This window comes from Vulpes lagopus, chromosome 22 (assembly GCF_018345385.1).
Source record: "Vulpes lagopus strain Blue_001 chromosome 22, ASM1834538v1, whole genome shotgun sequence".
NCBI classification, from domain to species: Eukaryota; Metazoa; Chordata; class Mammalia; order Carnivora; family Canidae; genus Vulpes; species Vulpes lagopus.
The window spans coordinates 24,852,752-24,880,087 of NC_054845.1; the positions used below are offsets into that span (position 1 = coordinate 24,852,752).

Consider the following 27,336-nt stretch of genomic DNA (forward strand, 5'->3'; position numbering starts at 1 on the left):
CCCTCTCCACCCCTCCTGTGCTCATTCTCTCTCTCTCTCTCTCTCAAATAAATAAAAGCTTAAAAAAATAACTCAAAATGGGGAAGCCCCGGTGGCGCAGCAGTTTAGCACACCACCTGCAGCCCAGGGCGTGATCCTGGAAACCCTGGATTGAGTCCCACGTAGGGCTCCCTGCAGGGGCCTGCTTCTCCCTCTGCCTGTGTCTCTGCCTCTCTCTCTCTCTCTCTCTCTCTGTCTCTGCATCTCTATGAATAAATAAATAAAATCTTTAAAAAAAAATAACTCAAAATGGATGAAAGATCTAACTGAAAGAGCCAACACTATTAAAATTTTAGAAGAAAACACAGGGTCAAATCTTTGTGACCTTGGATTTGGCAATGAATTCTTAAGCATGACACCAAAAGCAAAGTCATAAAAAAATAATAAATCAGACTGTATCAAAATTTAACACTTTTGTGCTACAAAGTGAAAGGACAACCCACAGAATGGGGAAAAAAAAAATACCTCAAATCATATCCAATAAGGGACTTGTATTGTGAACATATAAACAGCACTTACAACTCAATAATAAAGACAACCCAATGTTTTAAGTGAGCGAAGAATCTTAATAGACGTTTCTTCAGAGAAGTTATACCAATGACCAGTAAGTGCATGAAAAGATGTTCAACATCACTAGTCATCAGGGACATCAAATCAAAACCACAATGAGATGTCACTTCATATCCACTAGGATGGCTATAATCAAAAAGTCAGATAAGCAGGGATGAGGGTGTAGAAATATCATAACCTCCATACATTGCTGAGGAGACTGTAAAGTGGTGCGGCTCTGTTGTGGGTTGGATTGTGTCCCTCTAAAAAAGATATGTTTAGGTCCTATTCCTTAGCACCTGAGAACAGGATCTCATTTGGAAGAGACAATCAAATTAGAATGAGGTTATTGTTGGGGGCCTTAATCTAGTATGACCGGTGTCTTTATCACAATCTGGACACAGAGACAGGTGGACACAGAGGGAGGATGATGTGAAGACAGACAGGGAAAATACCATATGAAGACAGAGGATTGAGGTGATGCATCTGTAAGACAAGAGGTGCCAAAGATTGCCAGCAAACCACCAGGCACCAGGAAGAGGCAAGGGAGGGTTTCCTCTACAGCTTTCAGAGGGGCATGGCCCCGCCAACACCTCAATTTTGGACTTCCAGCCTGCAGAACTGTAAGACAATAAATATCTGTTGTTTAAAGTCACGGGTTTGTGCTACTTTGTTACAGCAGACCTAGAAAACTAATATAAGCTACTTTGGAAAACAGTCTAGCGGTGCCTCCAAAAGTTAAGCAGAATTACCCTACGATCCTGCAATTCTACTCCTACGTATATACAGTCGGCCCTTGAACGAGGGGGTTTGGGTCACCAACACTCTGAGCAGTGAAAATCCCCACATCACTGTTGACCCCCCAAAAAAACGCAACTACTAATAACCTACTGTTGACTAGAAGCCTTAAAGTCAATTAACACATTTTTAAATTGAAATTAGCACATATTTTATATGGTATATGTATTACATACTGTAGTCTTACAATAAAGTAAGCTAGAGGAAGGAAAATGTCAACTGAAAAAAAATCATAAGGATGAGAAAATACACTTACAATACTCTCCTGTAAAAATCTGTGTATATGTGGACCTGTGCAGTTCACACACCTGTGTTGTTCAAGGGTTGACTATACATCCGTGAGAAATGAAAACTTACGGTCACAGAAAGACTTGTACATGAGTATTCATGAGAGCATTATGCATAATAACCCAAAGGTGGAAATAACCCAAACGTCCATCAACCGATGAATGGATAAAAAAAATGTGGTACATTCCCACGATGGAATATTATTCAGCCATGCAAAGAATGTGCCTTGAAAGCTTTATACCAAGTGAAAGAAGCCAATCATGGAAGCCATATATTCTATTACGCCATTCATATGAATTCTCCAGAATAGGGAAATCTGTAGATACAGAAAGTAAATTAGGGCTGAGGCAGAGGTTAGGGGAAAGGATAGAGGGGCCATCACGAGAAGTGATAGCTACCCCCTACAGGTTTCTTTCCAAGGGGAGGAAAAGGTGGATATTCACGGTCAGTGCCAATCATGAAAGAAAGGATGGAGACGGGCCTTCGGAAGCTATAGACCAGTGCTTCTCAAATTTGGCTGCAAAGGGGACTTACCTGACAAGGTTTTATTTAAATCAACTTTATTGAGGGAGAATTTAAATACAATAAATGTATCCCTTTTAAGTATGTAGTTCAGGGGAGTTTGACAGATGTACACATCTGCATGACTACCACCAGTCAAGAGAAAGAACATTTCTATCACCCATAAAAGCTCCCACACACCCTTTTGCAACCTTCCCACCACCCCCAGTTCCAGAAAGCTACTAATCTGCTTTTTGCCGCAATAGTTCCATACTCTCGGGAATTTCATAAAAATGGGGACTCCTGGGTGGCTCAGCGGTTGAGTGTCTGCCTTTAGACCAGGACGTGATCTGGGGTCTTGGAATCGAGTTCCACATCGGGCTCCCCGCAGGGAGCCTGCTTCTCCCTCTGCCTATGTCGTCTCTGCCTCTCTCTGTGTGTCTCTCATGAGTAAATAAATAAAATCATAAAAAAAGAATATCATAAAAAATGGAATCATCCAGAATGTATTGTGCCTGCTTCTTTCACTCAGCAGCGTTTTCAACATTCGCCCCCAATGTCTAACGATAGTGGGTTCCTTTTCGTTGCTGGGTGGTATTCCACTGGGCCATTCTAACACAATTTCTCCACACACCTGTTGTTGAATATTTGGTTTTTTCCAGTTTGGGGCAACTGTACATAAAGCTGCTTTGAATATTTATGTATCTTGTGGACAGGTTTCCATTTCTCTTGTGTAAACACCTTGGAGTAGAATTGCCAGGTCAGGCAGCAAGTGTGTGTGTAGGTTAATAAGGAACAGTCAGGTTGCCTTCCAGAATGGTTCTACCATTTTACACTCCCAATGCTTGTTGCCACTTTTAAAAATCCCAATGGTGGATCAAGCCCCAAACCAACTAAACCTGACTCTAGGGAGAAGGATTCAGGCATCATTACTGCCCCTAGGTGATTCTAAGGCACAGATAACATTCAGAGCCACCGTTACAATCTCAGGTGCCCTGGGGCAAGAGAACAAGCAAAAGATGCATTGTATTCCCCTGCACTATTTCTTCATGCCTCTTTGATAATGGAAAGAAGAGAAGAAAAACAGAGGCAAGTATCGGGCCCAGTCCACACTGGTCCCCTATGTTGGTCTCCCAGATTTTTCCCCCTTTCATGAGTTAGGAGAAGGTGATAGGAATACAAAATAATAAATATTAGCAACTTTTTGACCACTTGACCTGAACATGGCATTAGAGTTGGGTCATTATTCTCAGTGCCCACAAGAGCCCTACGAGATAGGTCCGACTACCATCCCCGTGGTACAGGGAACTGGGGCTCAGAGAGGTTAAGGCACGTGCCCGAGGTCACAGGACCTATTATGGATGCAGTCGGGATTTAAACCCAATACTCTGCCTCCAAGGCCAAAGAACAAGCGATGGGTGCTGGGGCCACGAGCCTCCCCCAGCCCAGCTATACCTGGTAGCAGGGGGACACTCCAAGCCTCCAGTACAACTGCCAAGGCAGGTTGCAGGTGTGCTTAGGAGAGCGCGGGAAAGGCGGTGTGTCTATGACCGAGAGGCGGGGGTTAATTATGGGATTTCCTTTCTTTTCAAGCTTAAAGGATGGGATTTAAACCCCTCTGGGAGAGCATGGGGAGACCAGGCCATTGCTGGTGCTCGGGACAGGGGAGAGAAGGGGTCTGGGAAGAGGGTAGGCTAGAGATCAAGAGAGAAGCAGGAGGGCAGTAGGAGCTGCCCGGGGGCGGAGGCGTGGGCAATACGCCTGCCCAGCAGCTGCCTGCTGCCTTCCCTTCTCTCTTATCTGACCTGGAGTGGACAATGAGCATTTTGCTGGAAGGAGCTGCATTTTTCAGCCGGGACTGCTATTTTAAAACAAAGGGGAAATCAGGACTGAGAAAGCATTTCTCGAACTCGTATTAGGGATGAGGGAAACCCTGTGGGCCACGCGAGCACCACCTGTGTCAACTTTGCAACTTTTCTGTAAATCTAAGACAACTCTAAAATTACAATTTTCCTTTAAAGCAATAGATAAACAGGTGATAGCTAGCTCGATAAAATGCACCTAGAGGGATCCCTGGGTGGCGCAGTGGTTTGGCGCCTGCTTTTGGCCCAGGGCACGATCCTGGAGACCCAGGATCGAATCCCACATCGGGCTCCCGGTGCATGGAGCCTGCTTCTCCCTCTGCCTGTGTCTCTGCCTCTCTCTCTCTCTCTCTCTGTGACTATCATAAGTAAATAAAAATTTAAAAAAGAAAATGCACCTAGAGGTTGCGGAATCCTGCAGCAGGGGAGTGAGAAGAAGCAAAGCAGAAGAAAACCCGCCGCGTGTATAGACACTGGGCACGTACCTTTAAAAAAAAGTGAAATAAAAGTGGAGGGCAAATCCTGGACCATCCATTTTAATCCTTACAGGAGAGAAACAACTGGGGACACATAAGGACCCCCTGAGACATGGCGGTGGGGACTCAGGGAGGCTTGGAACTGCTTCCTTCCAAAGATTCAGAGTGGGGAGCTAGGGAGTGGCATTTCCATGGGCCGTGCTGAGTCTCCAGTGCCCAGAGCAGCCCTGCTCTCTGCTGGCCTCACTTTCTTCCTTTCTCACCTGCTCCCCACCCATGGATCCCAGGGCAGTGCCGGAATCGTGGAGAAGGCCACTGGCCCTTAGCCAAGTTAGTTACCCTCCCTAAGCCTCAATTTTGAATCTATAAAATAGGGCTACCATGAGCCCAGCCCACCTCACAGAACCCAGAAGGTGAACGAAGACATTGGGTGTATGACAAAGTTCTGCATAGCTACCGATGATGAAACGTCCCTGGCACGTCTCTTCCTAATAGCCCCAAACTGCACAGAACCCAAATGGCGATCAACAGTGGGATGGATCAACCAATTTTGGTTTATTCGTATGCTGGAATACAACAGGGCAATCAAAAAGAATGAACAGCTGGAATAGGTAAGGACCCGGATGAACCTCCCACACAGAACGTTGGGTGAGATAAGCCAGGTGCAAGGGGCACCTGGGTGGTACCGTCGGTTGAGTGTCCGACTTTTGGTTTCAGCTCAGCTCATGATCTCAGGGTCATGGGATTGAGCCACATGATGGGCTCTGCAAACAGTGAGGAGTCTGCTTAAGACTCTCTCCCTCTGCCCCTCCCCACTGCTCACTCACGCTCTCTCTCTCTCTCTCTCTCTCAAACAAATACAACTTAAAAAAAAAAAAGAGTAAACATACTGGATGATTCAATTTATATGAAGTTCGAAAAGAGGCAAAACTAATCTGTGACAGTAGAAATAAGACTAGAAATTACCTTTGGGGGACACTGGGAGGGGTGCATAAGGCACTTCTGGGTGCCGGAAATGTTCTAGATCTTGATCTGGTTCATATGTAGGTACAAACACTGATGTGTGTACTTGACAGCAGCTAGAAAATGTAAATGACTAAAATTATGTGGAGTGTGAGTCTCTGTCGGAAGGTCAGAAGGCTTTTTGGAAGGAAATTATGAAATGATTTTGCTGCTCCTTCTCTCCTGCTCCCACACCCTCACTCACCCCACTCCACAGTCTCTCTCTAAATAGGAACCTCTTGTTCCTCAACATTCCTTTGCTCCACTCCTTTACTCCTTCTTTGGAACCCCTACTATAAGTCAGGCACTATTCTAGAAGCTGAGGGTACAACCCAACTCTCAGCCCTCCTTTGTGCGATAAACAGATACTTAACATCTACTCTGAGGCCCCTCCTCTACCAGCACGGAGCATTTTCTCTCAAGCAGGTCCAAGTGGCAAAGAACTGGACACAGAAACTCTGAGATCCCTTCCAGTCTTCGCTTATGGCTCAAGGAAGGAAAACTGAGCCTACTATGTGCTGGTGTGCATTTATTCCTCTACAATGCAGCTCGCGTAGCTGGAAGGCAGGGGTAGAGCTGAAGCCCGGGTGTGTCTGATTCCTACCTCTCTGCCCTTCCCACTGCTCCCACAGCTTCCCCAGGAGCCAGGTCCACCTTGCCCTCCCTCTTGGGCCTCTGCGCAGCCAGCCTCCAAGGCGACTCCCATTGATTCTTGCCCCTAAGTATTCATGTCTTCATATAAGTCCCTCCCACAGCCAATGAGGATGACCCGAACAACCAATAGGATATTGTAAACCTAACGGTGTTTGTCTTCCAAGGTTAGGATATAGAAGACATTGTGGCTACCACCCTGCTCTTTCTTGAGTCACCGCTCTAAGGGAGCCAGCCACGATGTTCTGAGGACACTTATGCAGCCCCATGGAGGGTGCCAGGTGGCAAGAAACTAGGACTCCCTGCCAACAGCCAGCGGCAGCCCACTAGCTACATGCAAGAACCACTTTGGAAGCAACTCCTCCAGCCCCAGTCAGGCCTTCAGATAACTACAGCCCCAGCAGACATCTTGACTGCCGCCTCGTGAGAGACCCCAGGCTAGGACCAGCCTGCCAAACCACTCCCAAATTTCTGACCCCTGGAAACTAGCTGAGATAAGAAATGTCTGTTGCTGCTTTCAGCTGCTAAATTTAGGGGCAGACTGTTATATCATATTGCTATATATATAAATAATATAGTCCCTCTCAGGATGCCTGGGTGGCTTAGTGGTTGAGCGTCTGCCTTTGGCTCAGGGCATGATGCTGGAGTCCTGGGATTGAGTCCTGGATCAGGCTTCCTGCAGGGAGCCTGCTTCTCCCTCTGCCTGTGTCTCTGCCTCTCTCTCTCTCTCTGTCTCTCATGAATAAAAAAATATTTTTTTTAACAAAAAAAATATATATGTATATATATAGTCCCTCTCAGATCAGATCCTGGGTTCACGCTGTAAGAACAGTCCGGAAGGTGACATGTTAAGGTGTCCAGAACTAGTCACCCACTATAAGCGTGGCCAGCACGGGCTGAATTTGAGAAGACAGGAGGGGACCCATATCCACGAGAAATTTCCAGTATGTGGGAAAAGAGCTGCGAGATAAGAAATCAAGGAAAGCAGAAATCCTGGCATCTTCTTCCCTAGGAACTTCTCACACACTCCATCTATCTCAGCAGATGAAACCACGTGCACCCAGTGACTCTGGCCAAAAACCAGGGGGTCATCCTTAGGCCCATTGTCTCTCACACAACCCACATCTCATCCGTCAGCCAAACTCTGGGCTCTACACCAGAATGTATTCTAGACCTGGCCCCTCCTCACTGCCTTTCCTGCGATCACCATAGAGTTAAGCCACCAGCCTCCTTCACTTACTCAACACCAGCAGCCTGTTGGCCCATCTCCCTAACCTACCCTCATACCTGCTCAAAGCCTTCTCAAAACAGAAATCAGATCACATCTCATGTACTCAAAATGCTCCGGAGCTCACTATTCATCAGTGACACAGCCTTCTTTCAAGCATCTGATAAGCTCATCTCACCTCAGGGCCTTTGCACTTGATCCTCCATCTTCCAGATCATCGTGTAACATCATCATTTGGATCTCAGGATCTCACCTCACACAATACTTCCTCTGAGAAGTTCTTTCTGGGCCACATTAGCCTAATCACTCCCTAGCCCACTGCTTTGGCTCATTTCCTTCAGAAAATGCTTACCTATTTATTGTCTATCTTCCCCAAGAGAATGTCAACCCCATGAGGGCAAACGCCTTATCTGTCTTGTTCACCTAGACCAGCGTCTGGCCCATGGAAAGAGCTCAATAAACGTTTGTTTAATGAATCCTGTCTAGAGGGAAGGGGATGGATACGATGACCTGCAGGCTGATCTGGTTATAAAATCCAGAGGACAGAGCTCTGCTGTGTGCTCTGGGGCTCACATCGCCCTCCAGCAGGAGGAAAAGGCAGGGCGGTAGTAAGAGCTGTGGTTTTAGGGGAAACACTTGCCAGCTGGGTGGAGCTCGCACCACCAGTGGGTCCCATTTCCTATAGAAGAAAATCCTCTAAAAAGCTCTTTCTGTCTGGCTGGCCATGCCCCGCCAGTCCACCCCTACCCTCTCGGTCGTCCTCCTGAGCTAGGCAGAGCAGGATTGCCACAGCCCGGTGGATTCTGAGCCCGCAGTAGTCTCAAGAATTGCCAGGCAGGCTATGCCCCCGGACATCACCTTTGGCATCCCTCTGTCATCCTACAGGAGGCTGTTGTATAAGAAAACCTCTTCAGTCACACGTCTCTCAGCCCCCATTCACCCAGACTCAGACCATCCACTGCCGGTATATTTACCCCTTATCCTCTCTGAAGGCATCTGCTGCTGCAAGACATGGAAAGCAAAGTGGGGGGCCAGGGGGTGCAGAGAAGAGTTAAGGAACATCTGCAAGATGGGATATTTAGAAGGAAGCACAAAGACCCAGGGACAAAGTCAGGTGAGGAGTTATACACTGTGAGACCTTGGGAAAGTCATTCACCCTTTGGGTGCCTCAGTTTCCTTCTTCGCACAACAATGGGATCTTTCAGCCCGTCTCACGCTGTGATGGAATTAAAAAGAATAAAATCAGATAATGCACGGAGTGCCTTCTAAAGCCTGAAGCCCGAAGCGCTGTACAAACACTCATTGTTATTAAGAGAAGCAGGTGCAGAAAGGAAGGGAGGAAGGGAGGAGACAGGGGAGGAGCGAGAAAACGCAGCCTCTGGGCTCAGGGTGGAGAAGCTCTGCTTGGATGAAGAGAACAGGAGGGAGATGGAGGGAGAAGCAGACACTCACCCCCCTTCCCCTGAGAGAGTCCGCAAAGCAGTAGGCGATGGGAGGGGCAGCAGCTCTCCAGGTGTGCCCACTGCACCTCTGCTGGGAGGGCACCCCCACCGGGAGTTTGCAGATGGCAAGATATCCCCAGCAAGCCCGTGGACTTTACTTGAGCAAGGTCACTCGAGAGGAAGTAGATTCCCTCGAAGATCTAGATAGATGCCTGTTCCGTGAGCACCCTCCTCCAAAATAACACTTGGCTCTTGGAGCTACCAATTGATAATAATCAATTTCTATGTTCTGAACACCTACCTTATGTCAGGCACCGGACTGGGCATTTCACACACATTATCCCATGTCATCTCCTAAGACCCCTTTCTTATTCCCATACCCTTGAGGATGAAACAGAGGCTCAGAGAGGTTCCGTGATTTGCCCAAAGTCACCCTCAGTAGATAAAGAAGCAGAGCAGGAGATGCACCAGTGGCCTCAAGTGCTCAGTGCATCCTTTTGAAAGCTGCTCCCTCCTCCTCCCATCCCCTGCAGTCCTTCCTGAACAGCAAAGGCGAGGTGAGAGGGCAGGGAGAAGGTGAGCCATGGTGGGGGGACGTGGGGGACGGTGCAGACCCACAGGTAGGGCCGGGCACTTCCACCTCCAGAGAGCTGAGCCCATCGCACCCAACAGCCTCCCTCCCAAATAAGCCATCGTAACCCACTACTCCAAGAAGCCCACACTCCGTCCAGGCCTGAGAGGCTGCAGTGAGCGGGCTCCAGCCAGCCTGGCCAACCAGGACCCAGCCGTCCCTCTGGCCTTCTTGCCTCACTCTTCCTCGCCCACCAAAACCAGCCCTGACACACTGACGGGGAAACTGAGGACCAAAGTGCCACCTGGCCAGTAAAGTGAGCCACCGGGTCCCACAGGCGAGGATGGTTTCCCCAACCTCCGACCCCGTCCCCACTTCCCCACCTACCCGGTTTTCCCGCCTTTGGGGCTCCCGGGCCGGGGCCCCCATCCCCAGCCTTCGCAGAGGGCCCCTACCGGGCCCACGGGGCTGTGCGCCCCCTCCTCCGCCCCCACCTGGGGACACACCTTCCAGACCCCCACCCCGGGCCTCGCCTTCACCTTGACCCGAGCCCGCTCCGGCCGCGGAGCTTTGCATAAACAAAGAGCGGGCAGGGGACGCCCAGGGGACGCCCAGGGGACGCCCCGCCCCCGCCCCCGCCCCTGCCCCGGGTCCCCGAGCCCCTTACCTTGGCCTGGCATTTCCGATGACAGGAGAAGCTGCAGACTGCGAGAGGGCGAGACACAGAAAGAAAGTTTAGCCGCGAGGTATGAAATGGAAACTCGGCGAAATCTCCTCCCACCCCCGCCCGCACCCGGCGCTGGGAGGGAAGGAGGGAAGGAGGGAAGGAGGGAGGAGGGGGAGGGGGAGGAGGGGGGAGGAGGGAGGGGGCGGCTGCCGCAGCTCCAGGGGCCTGCGGGGCCTGCAGGCCGGGGAGGCGCTGAGCCCCCCATCGCCGGAGCCCCAGGGGTAGGGGTGGGGGAGAAGGTGGGAGAGGGAGGGGGGAGCGACTCCCCCTGGATCCTGGCGGGGGTGTTGGTGGCAGAGGTGGCCCAGACCCAGGCCCAGGCCCCGGGCAGCCGCTCCAAGGAATAAGGGCTTGGGGTGGGGGTGGGGTCTCCCTTACACACCAGGCAGGCAGGCAGGCAGCCGGCACCCCCGAAGCCATGATCACACTCACTGTCCCCGACCGGCGTCCAGGAGGGGACCGAGGGGCTCACACACACACAGTTACACCCCTACACACTCAGTCACCAGCAGCCGCTCTCCCCACACGCACTGCCGGACGTGCACACGTACACATATAGAGCCTCATGCCCACACGCACGCCCCCCAAGGGACACCTCTGATTCAGAGGCACCAGCACACACAACTTCACGGGACACCCTCACAGTACAGCCTGACACAGACGTGTGGACACAGACATGTGGACAGATGCTTACACAGGCTCGCAGAGTTCTTGTGCATCATTTGAAACCACACACACACACACACACACACACACAGCCGACTTAACTCTGCCCTCCCACTACCAGAAGCTGGAATCAAATTTCCTATGGGGTTCCCTCAGTCTGGAATGTCCCAGCCCTACCTGCCCCACCCCCAGGGCCCTCCACCCTGGCGTTCGGTGGTCCCCTCCCACCAAGTCCCACAGATGGAGTGAGGGGTCTACTGAGCTGAGCTTCTGCACCCACTTGACCTTGTTAGCTGTCCACAGCCTGCTGAGATGGCGGGGGGGGGGGGGGGGGGGGTGTTAGGGGCGCTGGTTAGAGAGCTGAGGTCCAGGAGGGAGGCAAGCTGCCCCTACCCTAAATCCTTGGCAGCCACGGCCCTGGGCCCCAGCCTACTGCCCTGGCCTCTTGGATCTACAGTTCCTCCAACCCCTTTCTGGCTTTGAGCCAACCTGATTCTCAGCAGAATGCAAAAGGGTAGACTGAGGCACAGATGACGGCCCAGACAGGACTGTCCATCCCAAGGCTTCTGACTGGTCTGTAAGAGTGGAAGCTGGGAGGCACAATGGGTGGAGTCTGGGATGCGATTTGGCCATTGGCCCTGCCTGGGGCCTTGTTCTCCCAGAACCTAGTCCTGGCCTTGGCTCAGGCCTGTGACTCAGCTGGTGCTGAGCAAGGCTTTCCTGACCCCACCAGCCGCCCAGCCCAGCTCACCCCTGGCCACACTAGGACATACCCACCCCTGGCCACCCAAGTCACGTCCTTCTGTCTAGCCTTTCTGCTTCTCTCGCCCCACACCCGCTACCCCAGGGTGGCAAGTTCCCTGCACACTCCCCACCCCCACCCCCATGCCTTCTTTTCTGGCCTTGGAATGTGGAATTGAGAAAGCCTCGGGCCATGTGGCCTGAGCTCGGAAGGCCCTTCCTGACAGTTGGACGCCCTACTGGGCCACTACCTCCAAACAGAAGGACCTTTCCCCTTCCTGGCTAATCAAGGCCCAGGCCCCGCCTCTGGACGCCTCCCTCACTGTTCCCTACCTCCTGGCAGGTATCACCACACAGCAGGTCCCCCCTCCCCCTGCCACTTTGGTTCCTACAGCTGTGAGCTCCTTCAAAGGAAGACCTCTCTCTCTCTCTCTCTCTGTCTCTCTCTCTCTCACACACACACACACACACACACACACTACACAATAGCTGGTACACAGTAGGGGCTTAATAAATGAGTTGGACCTGACTGAAGATCTCCCCTGGAGTTTATGTGTACCCCCACGTAATCATTCCCACCCCACTCTCAGCCTTTTCCTGAGCCATACCCTGCCCCCAACATTTCATAATCCATCAAAAAGGCCTCCCTGGGTGTCCAGTCTGGGCCTCCCAACCCCAGTCTAGACACCAAAAGCACAATGAGAGCCAGGACTCCGTCTTCCTCAAGTATCTTACTCCATACTTCTGACGGTTCACAGAACACACCAGCCTCTTTCCTGCCTCAGGGCCTTTGCACTTGCTGTTCTGGCTGCCCAAACCATTCTCCCTGACCCCAGCTGTCCATTGTTCACCAAGCCAAATCCCTCTTCTACTTCTAGAACCCACTGAAGTTTGTCTCTAAAAGAGCCTTTTCCTGACCACCTAAGTGACATTAGGCACCTCCAATATTCTTTCCCAACAGCACCCGGATAATTTTCCTCTTACTACAGTTCACAGTCGGAAGTCAACATATGCTCCCTTAGGAACAGTGTATCTCCCTACACCAGACCCAGGAAGGCAAAGAGCGCCCCTGCCTCCTTCACACCATATCCCCAGTAGTAGCTAGAACGGTTTCCCCAACCGCAAATGGCAGCTTTGTGTAAATTAGGAAAAGTCTTACCCTCTGGACAGACCAGCCCCTTGGACACACAGCTGAGTACAGCGCTCGTTATGGAAATGGCACGAAAGTGCCCCTTCTGCAGGCGGACCCAGCTCTATACCTGGAGTGTGGCTCGCTCTCGGGCAGGCGCCTTGGCAGTGAGCGGCCTGCACGGCCATACAGGGCAGCCCTGCCCGTCACACAGTGGGCATGTGCTCAACGAACGCCCTTGGATGGAGGGCAGGTGGGGAAATCGTCGGGCAAATTGCCCTATGGTGAGCCGAGTGCTCCACGCAGGCTGGAATGCCGAGTGTGCCCTTGAACGCTCTCCTGTGGGGAGCCCATGAAGCCCTCCCGAGCCCCCAGCCCCCCAGCCCAGCCCGGAAGACGGAAGCTCAGCAAACTCCACTCAAGTGGCAGGTTCCCAGCAGCTCCGCTGGTGCATTTGTACCCCTGAGGCGCACCTGCGCCCGCCCCCACGGAGGCCCTGTCTGCTGAGTGCCCTCCCGGGACTGTGCCCTCACAGGCTGGGCCATCCCTCTCGGGTCTCCGCCAGGGGGCAGTATTTCCTACTCTCACCGGCATGTCCCCTGCTGTCGTGTGAAACTCGGGCCTGCCACTCTGCGGGCTTCTCACTGCCCAGATCCACGGCACGTTCGAATGCGCTCCAGAAGGGAAACTGTGGCAGCCAGTGTGTCCCGCCTGCTGGTGTGCACGCGCTCCTGTAATCGCTTCCCATGGCCAATAGGGCTGGCTCGTGTCCCCAGCTGAATACTTAGAAATGAGGGAGTGTGACCCCTCATCAAAGGCATTGTGGCTTCAGCCCCCGTCTCTTGGGTCGCCGGCTCTGGGGGAAGCCAGTTACCCTGCGGTGAGGACACCCAAGCAGCGCTGCAGACAGGCCCATGTGACGGGCAGCTGAGCACCCCCAGCCCTGCCACCAGCCAAGCACCACCTTGACAGGCGCATGACTGACCCACCTTGCAAGTGGATCCTCCAGCCCCTGTCAGGCTCTCAGAGGACTACACCCCCCGGCTGAGGTCCTGACTATGACTCCCGAGAGACCCAGGGTCTAAACCACAGGAGAAACCCTGAGCCTCAGAAACTATGTGACATCGTGACTTCATATTGGTTGTAAATTGTTCAGTCTGGGGACAGATCTGTGATGTAGCTAGAGATAACCGACACAGAAACCAGGGCACAGGATCCCTCAGAAAGTGGGAGGCTAAAGGCTGATGCCCGACACTGGGGCCAGAGGCCATCTCCTCGGTCCTTCTCCCCCCCTGGGTACAGGCATGCTCCTTTCTGGAATTCCTTCTTCCCTCTCCTTATCCTAGCACACGATTAGTCATCGCGTCCCAGAAAGTAACTCCAAAAAGGCTGTCAAGGTCCCCCCCTCCCTCCTACCAGCTCCTCTCCACTGCCCCAGTTCAGACCAAGTATCCTTCCCGGGGCCCTGTCTCCTTCTCCAGCCTCCTCCCCCTTTAAACCACGGAGCCACAGGCCATTCTCAAGTGCAAACTGATCACATTACACTCGTGCTGACAACTGTCTCATCCAGCTCAGCACACTCACAAGGCCTTGCCTCCACCTCCAGCCCCTGCCCCACAACAGATGTGCCACACTGAGCTCCCCCAAGAGGACATGGAGTCTGGTAGGTCTGAAATGGCAAACTCATATACATCCTCCAAGGCCCCGTTCAAAATGCCCCTCCCTGGATAACCGGGCATCCGAAGATGATGCCTCCCTCCTTTGTGCCCCCAGTGGGGTCCTGTTCAACCTGGCAGCTCTTCATCCTGCCCCTGCGCCCAGCACAGGGTCTGACCTACAGATGAGGCTTAACAAGTGCGGAAGAAATTTGAAACTGAAAGAATTCTTCCCAGCCTAAACCACGGGGGCTGGGGGCTGGGGGCTGAGGGCCTGGGGCAGACACAGGAGAGGGCGGGTGAGCCCCACTTTTCAGCTCCAGCGCCAGCCAGGAGAGGGCCCATGTGGACCACGAGCTGGGCTTTCTGGGTGCTTCGGTACTAACGGCCCCCGTGGTCCAGCCTGCTCCGGCTCTCCACCTACCCGCTTCCCTGCCGGCTGCATGTAGACTGGCTCCCAGCTCAGAGGCCCGTCATGCTCCGGGAGCCCGGACAGGTTGCTCAGCCGCTCTGAGCCTCCATTTCCTCAGCTCTAAGACACGACCCGTAATAGCATCTGCCTCACAGCGTCGTTGTGACAACTGACGGGCTCCGCAGACCCGGCTGGCTGACGGGCTCCGCAGACCCGGCTGGCCCAGCCTGGGCTGCGTGCGAGGCCGTGGCTGGCGTTATGCCTCCTAGTGGGGGACCCAGTTCTAGCCCCGGGTGCCACCCTACGGCTGTATGACCTGAAGCAAGTCGTCGGCACCCTCTGGTCCCCAGCACGCCCTGCTGTCCACCCACGTTCCCTCAAGGTCCCCTGTGTCACTGAGCCCTGGGACACATGGTCCTCAAGCCTCTGCCGGCGGTGAGAGCCTGTGGTACCCCTGGGCTCTTCATCGCTCACCACCTGCCTCTTCCTCCAAGGAAGGAAGGGGAGGGAAGGAAGCCCGAGTTCCAACCCTGATCGCATCCCAGACGCGGTGGGGGGTACACCCAGCCTGCCGTTGACAGGGATGCCCGCGCCACGGGGTCCGGCTCCTCAGGGCAGGGGGACAAGGGCAGGAAAACAGCGGCCCTCCCATCCCGGTGTGCTTCACGCTTGCGTCCTCCCCAGAGGCACATCCCAGGATCCGCCCCCCCCGGGCAGACCGTGGCCTCCCCAGCTCCCACCGAGGGCCGGGGCCTTGTAAACCAGTGACCCCGCAAGATGAAGCCCCCTGGGGAGTGACCCTGTCAAACCCGAGCTCCACGGAGCCTTGGGAGCCTCATCTCTGCCCGGGGGTCACTGTCCCCCACACACACACACACAGCAGGGCCCAGCCAGTGGCCTCAGAGGGAGCTGAGAGCCCCAGAGTGTGGAAGGGTCCACAGGTTACCTGCCGGGGTGGAGAGCTGCACCCCCAACCCCAGCGCTGAGCCAGCTCCCGCCTCACTGGGCTGCTGGTACTCTGTCCCGAGGTGGCTTCCTGCCTCCCGGGAACACAGGAAGCCAACATTGTTGCGATCTAAATGGCCTTTTCCTCCTGGCCTCGGCTCGGAAAATGAGCACATAGCGTCGGTGTGCACCTGACCCCAGCAGTGACCGCCCACACCCCCAGTGGGCCTCCGCTCCTTCCCCAGCTGCCAGACAGGCTGGCCCAGCCACCCACCTGCCCGCACGGCCTCCCGGCCCCTCCCTGCCCTGCTTAGCTCCATGGCCCGGCCTGGAGGTGCATGAGAGCTCACAGTACGTGTCAGCTCGGGGAGGCTATCAAACCCACATAGTTGGTCAGCGTTATCCAAGATGTTTCTATGAAGGGTTTTTTTGAGGTTTTTATGGGGGGGGGGCAGATTAACATTTAAATCAGTAGACTCTGGGGCACCTGGGTGGCTCAGTGGTTCAGCATCTGCCTTCGGCTCAGGTCTTGGGATGGAGTCCCGATGCGGGAGCCTGCTTCTCCCTCTGCCTGTGTCTCTGCCTCTCTCTGTGTGTCTCATGAATAAATAAATCTTTTAAATAAGTAAATAAATAAATCAGTAGACTGTGAGGAAAGCACATTGACTTCCACGGCATGGGTGGGCCTCGTCCAATCAGGTGAAGGCCTGAATAAAACAAAGGCTTGATCTCCCTAAGCAAGAAGGGACTCTCCCAGCAGACTGGTGTTGGACCTGAACTGCAACTCTTCCCTGGGTCTCCAGCCTGACAACCCTCCCTGCGGATTTTGGACTTGCCGAGCCCCTATAATCACATGAGCCCAGTCCTTAAAATAAATAATCTGTCTACCCATCCATCAGGAACCTACCTACCTATCTATCCACCCATCCATACATCCTGTTGGTTCTGTTTCTCTGGCCGGGGGAACCGCAGCTTAATACAAGGTATCTCAAGGGATGGTCGGGGGGCGGGGGGGGGGGGGGGCGGGGTCCGTGTGGCTCTGAAGTTCAAGCAAGAGGAAACCTAGATCATCCCATCCAGCGGTTTTCAAACTTTCATGCAGATGGACTCTTACGTGGAACCTCAGCAAACTTCTGTTAACATTTACTAAATGCTTGCTCTGTGCCAGGCTGTGTTCTGAGCCCTTTATGCGTACATATTATCTCATTTGATCCCCAAAGTAACCCGAGGAGAGAGGTGTGCCATGTGTCTCATTTTAAAGGAGAGGTGACAGGCTTTTAGAGGTGACACAACCTGCTCACGTTCTTACTAATAAGGGACAGAGCTGGGATATGAATCCAGGACGTCCGGGCCAAGTGCAAGACCACCATCCATCCCGCCTCCCGATACACTTAACTGCTAAAACCACAACTTTTCTGATTAAGGTGGGCAGGGGCTGCAGGGCCCCAACCCCTCAAGCCTTCCCCCTTGGATCTCTCCTTTTTCCTATCTTCTCAGGTCCCTAAAGTACCTCCAAATAAAAAAAAAAAAAAAAAGGAAAACTTACAGTTCAAAATTTCAAAATTTTGGATGACAATTTAGAGCTTCTGATCTAGTCAAATCCATCGTTTAGAGAAACTCAAATGCCAGGCCCAGAGAGGTTAAATTTTTCACCCAAGTTCACACAGCCAGGCACAGAACAAGACTAAGGCAAGCCAGGACTAGAACCCAGGGTCTTCCCACCCTACCAGGCTGCCTCCAATGACTCCCAAGAGGTCCTCAGACAGAGGGGAGAAGCTGGGGTCCCCAGTGAAGTAACAGAGGACAAAGAGCTCCCTGAAACAAGGTTCCCCCCAAATCCAACCAGTAAGGGCTTCTAGGTAGATTTGTCCCATTGAGAGCTTAACTGTCTTTCCCAAGTGCATCCCACTCTGGGGAAAGTGCAGACGACTTCCCCCTACCTTCCAGGCTGATCAGAGGCCTTGAGAAGAGAAGTACACTAAGTCAAACCCCAAATCCAGGCCCAGCTGGCAGCCCTTGGGCTCTTGAGCTGGCATTCTAGTCTCTTCCCTTGGGGTTTCAGCCTTTGGCAAGGCCCTAGACTCCTTAGAGCACTGCCCCAAGGAGCTCTAGGAAACCCACCGTGTGAACGGAGAAGCTCTCACACAACCCTCAAGACCCAGCCTCTATCTGTGTTCCCTGACAAAGCCCAACAGGAAAATCTCTGCTAAGTCAGAGAGGACCTCTCACACACACCTGTACGTCGTCTTTGCCGCCACATGCTGTGATTGTCTGATGGCAAGTCTATGTTCCCAGGTCAGGGGCTGGGTCTTGGCACCAGTTCCTGGCACCACATCCAGCCCAGAGGTGCACAATCATCAGATGCATGCACAGGTGTATGCAGGGGGTGAAGTGGCCGCCTCCAGTGGGAGAGCTATCGAGCCCTTAGAGACCCCAAGTGAGTTTCCCGGCCTCCCCCCACCCCCCACCCTCACTGTCTGAGCCTCAGTGAGCATTCTCGGTCCAGCCCCTTCCCTATAGTTGGGGAAGCTGAATCCCTGAGCAGTGACATGATTTATCTGAGGTCACACAGCCTGTGGGTGGCAGGGCCACTAACAAAGGCCCGGGGCCTCCTCTCCTCCCATTGTCTCATCCGTCCGTCTCCCCTACACGGAGCCCTGGTCCGTAACACTGGTATTCGTGTTATAGCCACACACAGAACCTCAGTGTTCCCCACAGTAACCACCCCCCAGGGACACAGGGCAGGGTTTATCATTAACCCCATGGTACACAGGCGGAAACAGGCTCAGCGAAGGAGAAGCCCGGCAGCCGTCTCACGGTGACCTCTTCTTTGCCTATTTATCGGTCACACTTATGCCCCAACATCCTGCCACCTTAGTTTGTCTGCACTGTCCATCTGTGAGTCCCCCAGACCAGACCCCAGGCTCCCTGACTCCTCTCCCCACCCCACCCCACCCCCGGGTCCCACCCCGACCCCCTCAGCCATATTACATTAGACAGCGAAACGCGCGAAACGCGGGAAGGCGGGGAGCAGAAGGATTGTCCGAGCTCGAGAGCAGGCCAGCCGGAGGGAGACAGGACAAATGCCCCAGTTTCTCTGGATCTAGGAAAGTGTCCTCACTGCCCTTGCCTGCAGGACTTCTCTCAGCGCTGTGAGCACCGTGGGGACTGTGAGCCAGAGCCTTGAGGCTCCATACACCCTGTCCCCTCACCACCCCCAGCCACTAATCCAGAGGGTAGCCACGCTGTAACCCCAGACTTGAAGACCAGAGAAGGAACCAGAGAGCACAGCAAACCCTGGGCTTGGCGAACAAAATCTGACCTGGATTTTAGTCCACAATCATCCCCTTAGCCAGAGAACAACCTGTCGAACCATACCTGGTGGCCCTGGATGGATGGATGGATGGATGGATGGATGGATGGATAAGGGGGTCTATCCATCTTGTGCCACCTCCCTGTTCCAAAGCACAGACAGTTGGCTCATAACTGCGTCTCCCACCAGTACATCCAGGCCCCACCCTGACCTCACACCTGGTGACCCCAATGCTCTTGCTGAGAATGCACCCCAGAGCCAGTAGAGCTGGGAGTCTTCAGTCCTCCCTTGCAGGCCCCATCCCATGGCCCAGTCCTGACACCTGGTGGTGCCTTTGGACTTCAGTCCCAGCTTTCATCCCGCTTCTCAATAACTCGCTCAGAGCTGCCAAACCAGCCTGGCAGCCCACTGGCCACCTGCCCTCCACTCTGGTTCACGCAGGCAGGGCCAGGCTCCGAACCGGGGAAAACCCACAGCTCACCTTGGGAGCCTTTCATTCCCATGGGGTCACATCCCCTCCCCAACCCAGGCCCTCGAGCCAGGTCAACTGAGGAGCCTAGGACCACAGACCATCACAGAACATGCGGCCACAGATGTGCCCAAGGTCACACAGTGAGTGCCAGGACTTCCCTCTGCCCCAGGCCTGTGCTGCCTCCTATCAGGGCAGCACTGGCAGTCACTGGGGTGAAGGGACGGCACACTGGGGAAGGAAGGAAGGAACCGGTGGGGGTCAGGGAGGCTGAGGGGGGCTAACTGCTGCAGGTTCAGGGGGCGGGGTCAGGTGGCCGCGGCGACGCAGGCAAAATGCCAAACCCGCCCCCAGCAATTGGGATCCTCCCAGCTCCTAACCTCACCCACCACCGCCCCAGCTGGACCTCGCGGGAGGAGGGTGCCACCACGCGGCTGACCTTGGTACTGCGGAAGTCCCTTTGGCCCCCTCCACCGGTCTGGGGGTGCCAGCTCTTGGGTTAAGGCCCATTGACCTCTCCCCTTTGCCTGGAGCAGGACGTGCCCAGAGTGTCTTTGCCGCGCACATCCCCACCCTCTCCCCGCTCCGTCCTGCAGCCCAAACTCCTAGTCTAGGAAGACTTCCCTCCCCCAGAGAGCACAGCCCCTGACAACCCCACCAGGACCCAGCCAGCTGTGAGCCTTGGCAAGAGATTGGACTCTTCTGAGCCTCAGTTTCCTCACCTGTAAAGTGAGGGTGACAGCGGCACCTGCCGGATGCTGGGCCTGCGAGCACTGCAGGAGAGCCACTCGAGGGCTCTAATACCCAGCACTTCGCTGAGGGCTCCCTGGGCGCTGAGGCCCAGCTTCCCGGACACCTCGGCGGGGAGGGACAGGCGGAGGGGAGAGTCCGGGTAGAGCCACGTGAGTAAAGGCCCACGGCGAGAAAGAGCCCGGCCGCTTTGGCATGTGTGCCACCCCTGGCATATTCGGGAGCTGAGCTGGTGCGGCTCGGGTGAGTATGGGCTTGGGGCACGGGGGTGGATGGGCCGGAGAGCTGGCAAGGGAGGGGTCAGTGCTTTGTCTTGAGGGCAGTGGGGACTCCCAAGACCGTTTCCAGGGAACGGACAGAACTAGATCTGCCTGGAGTCGGGCTGAAAGCTGGCGAGGACAGTGGGTTGGAGAGGGTGGGTCAGGGGACCAGGGGCAGCGGGCCACCCGCCAGGGGAGAGAGGCCGGCAGCCTGAGAAGCTCAGGGACTCAACTATACTGGGGGGCCCTGGAGACTGACAGGAGGTGGGGGCAGAGGAGAGCATCTGTGGGGCAGCTGGGTGGGGGAGGTGTCAGCCACCAAGATGGGGCGCAGGGGCCTCCTGCTGATCTTATGTGTGATCTGGGGCAAGACACTGGCTTGTCCGGCTACAGTGACAGCCAAACCCCAGGCCGTCTCAGAAGCACATGATGACAGTGATTAAAGAAGCCCAGCAGCCACCAGGCCTTCCCTCCAGTCTGATTTGAGGCCTCTTAAAATCACCCCTAAGTTTGGTATCTTTCCCAGTGCCAGGCACACGCCACCCACACACCTTCCCCATGCCCGCCACATGCCAATCACGGGACCTTCACGTGTCATCCACAGGACCTCCACATGGCACGCACACATCTCCCACATGCCCTCCACATGCCAATCACGGACCTCCACGTGTCATCCACATGACTGCCACACAGCACCACACACCCTCTGCACGCCCGCCACATGCCAACTACATGACATCCATGGGCCAGCCACAACCCCACTCATACACCCTCCCCAGGCCATCCACACACCCAGTACATGCCAACCACACGTCATCCCCACGCCACACGCTACTAGCCATATACCTTCCACGTGCCATCCACATGCTGTCTTCCTAGCATCCACACACAAGCCACATGCCATCTCCATGCCACCCACCACCTGCCACATGTCATCCATACACATCCACAAGCTTGCCGTCTGGTGTGCTCAGCAACTCCCCACCTCTTGAGAACCTGGCACCAGGCCAGGACCCAAAGACATGTGCCTGGGCCCCAGGCCACCTCATTCCCATGATGACGTGCTCCCCATCCCCCATAGCCTGACCAGCTCCTCACCTTTGCAGGTGCACCCCTCCCGGGTGATGACCTGACGGCAGATACCACAGGGCTTCACCTTCTTGAAGGTCTTCACCTTGAAGTGATGAGTCTTGGGCGCCTCCAGATCCTCTGGCTGTGGAGGGAGAGGCACAGTGATCAGGGTCTGGGCAGGGGAGGGAGCAGGGGGTGGGTGTGGGGGTTGCCTCCGGGAGAAGTGGGCCAGGACTGGGGAAAAGGAGAGGTGCCAGCCCCTTCCCCGGGGACAGGCCCCAGCCCATTTCTGGGAGGAGGTGCCCCAGGAAAGAGCTGAGTGGAACCGAGACTCCCACAGTCAGGTGAGTCAACATACTGGGACACTGATTTTAAATGGATTACGTGGGACACCTGGGTGGCTCAGCTGCCTTTGACTCAGGTGTGTGATCCTGGGTCCTGGGATCAAGCCCCACATGGGGCTCCCCTCAGGGAGCCTGCTTCTCCCTCTGCGTATGTCTCTGCCTCTCTCTGTGTCTCTCATGAATAAATAAACTTTTTTAAATCTTAAAGAAATAAATAAAATGGATCACACAATACAATTTTCCACATATACCATGTCACTACAGCCCAGAAGGTTCTCTCAGGGCCGTCCCGGGCAAAATCCCCCTAAAGTGAATACTATCGTGGCTTCTTTTTTTTTTTTTTTTTTAAGATATTTATTTATTTATTTATTTATTTATTTATTTATTTATTTGAGAGAGTGGGGGGTGCGTGCACGGGCATGAGCAGGGGGAGGGAGAGAACCCCAAGCACAGTCTGCACTGAGCATGGGGCCCCACGCAGGGCTGGATCCCAGGACCCTGAGATCATGACCTGAGCCGAAATCAAGAGTTGCCGCTTGACCGACTGAGCCCACCCCCCGCCCCCCCCGGCACCCTGCTATGATTGTGATTTCTATCACCAAAGATTCGGGTTGCCGGCGTTTTTAACTTCCCCACGCAAGACGTGCTCCGTGTCCAGCTTCTGTCCTGGGGACCAACCTGTGGGATTCATCCACACGGCCACCCACCCAACAGCCGCCCGACAGCGGCGCTTCCTTTATCTGTCCTACTGCTGAGGGTCCTTGGCCTTCCTCCCCACGTCCCCGGAAGGCCACGTCCCCCAGGTCTCTCTCACCCCCTCGCCGGAAGCCTCCTTCCACCTTTATTTTTATTTTTGGTTCTTTGCATCATGAAAACATCAGCATGTCCAATCTCCTTTTCCTCACTACCCCAGCACACATGAGAGAGGAGCGGCGGGCGGGCGGGCGGTCCAAGCCTTCTGGAGGTCTCACCTGCCCCGAGCCCACCGCTACCACGGGACTCAGTTTCCCACCCTGGGCAGCACCGGGTCGGGCACCACACCCCAAGCTCGGACAGTCTGTCCTCTGTAACCATGTGCGGGAACACACTCCGCGCCGCAAAGCCCTGCACCCACACTGCTTGGGAGCCCCCCCTCCCACCTGCGGCCCTCAGCCCAGGCACAGAGGCTGGGGAGCTCCCCACTCAGGGGGTGCCCCGGGAAGCCGTCCCCGCTCGCGGGCACCACGCCTCTCGGAGGCACCTCACCCTGGGATCCCACCTGATCCGCTTCCCAGCTTCGGCAGCAGAGGCCAGCAGAACACAGACACCGGCAGCTCTCTTTCCTCTCTCTCTCTCTCTCTCTCTCTCTCTCTCTCTCTCTCTCTCGCCAGCACAGAGCTTCCTGACACCCATCTACACACCCAGAGCCACACACAAGGCCACGATTGACGACAGACCCTGAGGTTCCGGGGGAGGCTTCTTCTTTCCCAATTTCCCTCCTTGTACCCAGTTCCAGAGCCTCAGGGACAGGGGGCGGAGGGGCGACCTGTGTGTTCCCAGAAGGGAGGGAGACAGCGTCCCGCAAACCCAGCCCGTCCAGGACTCCTCGCTGAAGGCGCTGCAGTGGTGAGTCCTGGGGAAGAGAGGGGCTGAGCCCCCAGAGACACAGAGAGAAAACCGACAGCATGAGAGAGAGACAGAAAGACAGAGAGACAAAGAGGCAAAGGGATAGAGAGGAAGGGAGAGAGACAGACAAGACAGACAGAAAGACAGAGCCAGAGACACAGAGACACAGATAGAGAACGAGAGAGAAAAGCAACAGGGAGTCAGAAAGGAAGAAAAGAAGACCCAGATAAAGGCAAAGATGAACAAGCACATCCAGAAATAAGAGAAATTAGAAACACAGAGACTATAAAGGGAACCAGGGAATCAAAGGGGCAGACAAAGGGACCCAAGAGCCATCCTGAACGGGCCCCAAAGGCTAACCGCCGAGCATCACTATATGGAAAGATAGTAGCGGCTAAAATGGGCCCAAGCCGGTATGTGAAATAAGTGAAAAAAAATTCCAAGACTGATGAGAAACAGAAGATTTACAAATCTCGAAGCACATCGCCACGCCACACTTAGAAATCACAAAAGGGGAAGAAGTAACTGCCTGGCAGGCTCCTGGTTAATCAAGGGATCAAAGCCAAGGTGACCGGTAACGGGGTGAATGGAAATCACGGGGCGCCACCGAGGGGACGCGGTGAGAGCAGGCCACCACCCCTGGCGTGTCCCTGCCGAACAGACACAAGCACAATCTCATCGTCGTGGGGAAACATCAGAGCAACCCGGATGGAGGCACCGTCTACTGATGACGTGGCTCGGGATCATCCCAAGTGACAAGGTCACAGAAGCCAAGGGAAGACCAAGGAGATTTCCAGCCTGCCGGAAGTCTAAAGAACTAGGCCAGTCAAACGCCGGCGCTGACTCGGAACTGGGCTCTTCCCAGGCCCGGGAAGGACACCATGGGCCGGTGGGGTGGGGGCAATGGGCCGTGCGCTGCAGTGGGGTCCCAGGCCGAGACCGTGGTCGTGTGTCAGTGTCCGATCCCTGACTTTGCTGCCTGGCTTGGGTTCGGTAGGGGAACGTCCTTGTAGAGAATCAGGAAAGTGCTGAGGGGTGGCAGGGCACGGTGTCAGCAGCTCACTGGCAAACAGCTCGGAAAACAAGTCCCTTGCACTGCATTTGCCACTCTGAAGTCTGAGACTATCTCAAAATTCAAAGAGAGGCAGACTGAGACGACCGGGAGGCAGGGACGGAGCAGCTGCGACAAAGCCCGGGCGAGGTGGAGCGAGCACAGGCGGTGCAGCCCGCAGCCCGGCCCCAGCACTGGCCAGTGGGCCTGGGTCCAACTCACCCAGGGGTTGGGGCCCAGGGGCTGTGCTTCCGCTGAGGGGGGGTGGGGGCAGGGCACAGTCCTGCACTAGACCTCACTCAGGGTCCCCCATCCCACGACAAGGGGCAGTGAGCCGCCTCCATTCTGCAATCTCACCTGCCCCGTTTGCCTACCTCGGCCCCTGGCCCGCAGCCTTCCAGATAATCTCAGTCATATACGGTCCTCATAGACGGTCCAGGGGGGGGGCCCCGCCCGAAGGCAACTGCGGCAGCCAGGCCCTGGGCTGGGGGGAGGTGCAGAAAGGGAGCTTGGGGTTCAATCTAAGGCCTGTCTTGGGGGAGGTGCAGAAAGCCCCAAAGCCCAGTCTTCCCAGGCCTACCCCAGCCACCCCCAAGCCTGCCTGTCCCACCTCATGGAGTCCAGCAGAGCACCCCATTCCAGCTCACCCCCTAGACTTCTCCATCTATATACCCCAAAGCCTGCAGAAGGAGGCCTACTGCCCAAAGCATAGTTGGGGCAGTGGATTCTCCCAAAAGGGGGTCCCGGCTGCCCAATGCACAGACTGGGAACAGGCTGACAAGCAAAAACACCCAGGCTTCTCCCCCGGGGCCCTGGGCTTACCTGCCCTGCCTGCCCAAACTCATAAATTTGAGTTTACAAAATCTTTCCCGCCCAGGCTTGGAGAACAGGAACAGGGTTTCAGAGACATTGTCTGGCCTCACTCATGGCCTCTGTAAGCAGCTCGTGGGCCAAGGCCCAGCAGGCTCCCGCCCCTCCCCTCCCCTCATTCTGGCTCTCTGGCGGAAGGAGCACTGCCACGGGAGTCTAGAGACCCGCTCTCTAGGTTGATGACCTTGACAACATCAGTGGCCTTCTCTGGGCTTCACAACCCCCAAATGGAGGTGATGGCTTTGGACGAGATAGTCTGAGCATCGAAAGAGCAGGGGAGAGGATGGGCCAGTTTGAGATGGAGGGGTTAGAGGAACTGGGGGTGGACATGCTCATGGTTACAGAGAGGGGTACCTAATGAGATATCAGCCCTCCAGCAGAGGCTAGGGAACGCACGGGGGAGCAGGAGGCCAGCCCGGCCACCCCCAGGCAAGTGGCCCCAGGCTGTGACCCCCACTCTGCAACACTGGCTCCCCGTCCCCCAACATCCCCCCCCCCAGCCATAAAATGGGTGTCTGGCAATTTCGTGGAGTCATCCGCAGAGGTCTGAAGGTTTCCTTCCCAGTTGGCTGGAGGAGAAAGTGTAGGGTGAGTGAGCCTTGTATCTTCAAGTACCTGAAAGGCACTGGCATTGTAAGAATGCACCAGGCATGATGTGTGAAGTTACCGAAGGCAAAACAAAACTCGAGGGGGGAGGTGGGGGCAGAAGCCACAAGGGCGCACGATTAGACTCAAGGGGGCACAAGAACTTCCCAACGACCAACCATAAGTTAAAACCCAGACGAAGAAGTAGCCTTTGCGGGGGGGTGGGGGGGGCTGGCACCTACGCTGCCCTCGCCCAGGGTTACTCTGCAGATACAGGCAGCAGATGTGAACCAGCCCTTGAAGTGCAAAGCTCTGCGCGGGGGTAACCACTCCTTGGGACGAGGCGCGTCATCCTTTTTCCTGACAAAGGGCAGAGAGCCCCACAAAGCCCTTCCCACCCTTCCCAGCTGGATTGGCTACTCGAGGACCTGGGGGATACTGGGAGGCAGAGAAGGCACAGCTGCAGCAGGAGCTGCCGGTCTCCCCAACACCCACCTCCCTCGAGAGCCAGGGCCCAGAGAAGGGCAGGGGTCCTAGCCCGGAAGTCAGTCCTCCCCACCCTGCCAGCCAGAGCCCCAGCCCTGTGACAGGCCCACCCAGCATCACAGGGCTTTCCTGGGCCTCAGGGGGATCCTGGCCTTCCCACCCTCCATTCAGCAAGGCCTGCCTGCCGCAGAGTCCCAGCCAGAGGGGCGGGCCGCATCTGGCTAGGACAAGCTTTGGCGGGAGTCCTCGGGCCCTGGGTGGGAAAAGCTGTTTGTGGGCTCCTCCCTGCCCCCTGGGGGAAGAGTGTGGTGGGGTGGGGAACCGACAGCCCTAGGGGTCCTCCAGCTCAGGCCTCCCGCCCCCTCCCGAAGCTTCCCCAGCCCTGGGCGCACACTTGGGAGCCTTGATGAAGTGGCCAGAGGACAGACATCCGCGGGGGGCCACTGAGCCTCAGGGGAGAGCATCACCAAAAAGCAGGCCTGGAGAGCCACTCAGCCCTCTCCCCGCCTCCTGGCCATCCACACCCCCCTCCATGTCTTGTCCACGTTGTCATCCTGGGTGGGGACACACCAGGACGGGCTTGGCATCGGCTGTCATTTCTGTGGGGAGGACTCAGACTCCCCAGGGAGCCACAGGCTGGCATCGCGGAGACCTCAGTCGCATCAGGTGCAGGCTCCCCCAACCCCACCTCCCTTCACACACACACCAAAGCTCCTCAACCAGCCCCCCAGTCTGCTAGCCAGCGAACGGCCTGACGGTGTTCTTGGTCGCCCGGGTGGAAAACTCTGAGTCACCCCCAAACTCCTCCCAGCCCTCCACCCTCCAATCCAACTAGCTGCCAGACTCTGAA

At 55.3% G+C, this 27,336-nt stretch overlaps 1 protein-coding gene across 7 annotated transcripts in view; it reads right to left on the minus strand.

The window, feature by feature from the left end:
• Nucleotides 1-21,687, minus strand: part of TNS1 (tensin 1) — a 184,964-nt gene extending 163,277 nt beyond the window's left edge. Inside the window, exons 1-2 of one of the 7 annotated variants that reach the window (XM_041737617.1) lie at nt 21,573-21,687; nt 10,075-10,112 (exon numbers count right to left, since the gene is read on the minus strand). The gene's annotated coding sequence lies outside the window, so the exon portion shown is untranslated. The remainder of the gene's footprint in view (nt 1-10,074; nt 10,113-21,572) is intronic. The other 6 variants (XM_041737613.1, XM_041737614.1, XM_041737616.1 and 3 more) reach the window with 6 other exon arrangements.
• Nucleotides 21,688-27,336: the final 5,649 nt, after the last annotated feature.